This window comes from Schistocerca americana, chromosome 7 (assembly GCF_021461395.2).
Source record: "Schistocerca americana isolate TAMUIC-IGC-003095 chromosome 7, iqSchAmer2.1, whole genome shotgun sequence".
NCBI classification, from domain to species: Eukaryota; Metazoa; Arthropoda; class Insecta; order Orthoptera; family Acrididae; genus Schistocerca; species Schistocerca americana.
Window position 1 is genome coordinate 275298260 of NC_060125.1, and position 1765 is coordinate 275300024.

A 1765-nucleotide genomic window follows, 5' to 3' on the forward strand; every position below is an offset into this window, starting at 1 on the left:
CGAGCGGTTCTAGGCGCTACAGTCTGGAACCGCGCGACCGCTACGGTTGCAGGTTCGAATCCTGCCTCGGGCATGGATGTGTGTGATGTCCTTAGGTTAGTTAGGTTTAAGTAGTTCTAAGCTCTAGGGGACCTCAGCAGTTAAGTCCCATAGTGCTCAGAGCTATTAAATTATATCAGAATATAATATAAAAGTTGCAATAAAGTAATACAATACGGTAATATTTGTGTTGTAATATGTACACACTGAGTGATAGAAGCTGCAAGCTGTGAAGTCAACAAAGTACGAGATGTTCAATTTTAATGCCAAGATTCATCATAAATTTTAATCGCCTTTTGGTGTTGGGCAATTTAGATTTCTTCAGGCCGCACCCCACCCTTCCCCCCTCATAGATGATATGGCTTCTGTATGACACATTTTTAAGAGGCCGATTATTCAGAAATTGCTTTTCATTTTTTTTTTTGTCAGTGCATCTGCAAATGACTGCCTCTATTTTCAGACGCTTTTGAATTACTAACGTGAAGCTTTTGTGTCAGTTGACCGCAGTGCACCGGCGTGCTCTTTTCATGTCTGCTTCATGTCATGCGTGCTATTAACGAGTGGCTTTCAACTTACTCTCTTGGACACACTAGAACGACACCTGTACCAAACCGCATATTTGACGATGTAGTGAATATATAAGGAAATGATTAACCTGTAGTCGTGCGATTGTTTGTTTCTCTTTTCCACAATACCGACAATGTGGTTAGCAGTGGTTATTAGTTATATTTGTAATTACGCCGAGTGGTAGACTGACTTTTCAGCAGAAAACGGGAAATAAAATTTTCGACGAGGATGGGATTCGAACCCACGCGTGCAGAGCACATTGGATTAGCAGTCCAACGCCTTAACCACTCGGCCACCTCGTCCTATACTAGCCACTACTTATATGTAGCATATTAACAAAAGACCAAAACCCTTCCTCTTAACCATGTTATGGATACGTAAGGACTGTAGTATAATCGACGTTTGAACTGCCGTGGGCAGTATGTATGCGCATGCGTCGATGACCTGCCCGCCATTGGTCGGCGGCAGCTACGACTGGCAGCGCGCGCGCAAAGGCAGGTGGCTAGGCAAACAAGTCATGACGTTGTCAGCGAAACTGCTACACACATTTCCTTTATCGACGCCACTTTCAGAGTTGTAATTAAGTAAAATTTTTTATTTTTATTCTTTTCTCATGCTTATCGTCGCAAAGCGAATTTTAGTCTGTTAAACAGGAAGGGCAATGTGATTTAAGTGTAACTACGTACGGGTATTGAGAGAACAGTAAGCAACGAAGAAATATAAGATTATTATTTATATGTATGTACAGAGTTTACGTTTATAAGACAGTATCTATAACAGGAAGCTTGAAGAATCAGAGGAAAAATTTTATATCCAAATGAGGGTTGTAATATGTAAAAATACGTATTCGTATAAGAAACTGACGACAAGCACAATAAACAGTGCAATCTTCATTCTATTTGCTGAGCTACACGTGGCAGAATGTAAGATTTTTACCGAATTGCCAAAAAATAGTGATATCTCAAAGGCTATGCAGACGTTGGTAGATTCACTTTCTAATTTTCGTTCAGAATTCGTACCGTTTCCTATGACAAACTGAAGCTTTTAGAGCAGTATCATTCGTTCATATAGTATAATTATTTACCTTAATATTGCTCAATACATATGCGGCATGACGCTCGTAATTGGCTTAACAGGATCAGAAGGTAATATTTGAATG

At 40.1% G+C, this 1765-nt stretch overlaps 1 non-coding gene across 1 annotated transcript; it reads right to left on the reverse strand.

The window, feature by feature from the left end:
- Positions 1-826: 826 nt before the first annotated feature.
- Positions 827-908, reverse strand: Trnas-gcu. The gene has a single exon. It is a non-coding gene; the product is annotated as a tRNA-Ser (tRNA).
- Positions 909-1765: the final 857 nt, after the last annotated feature.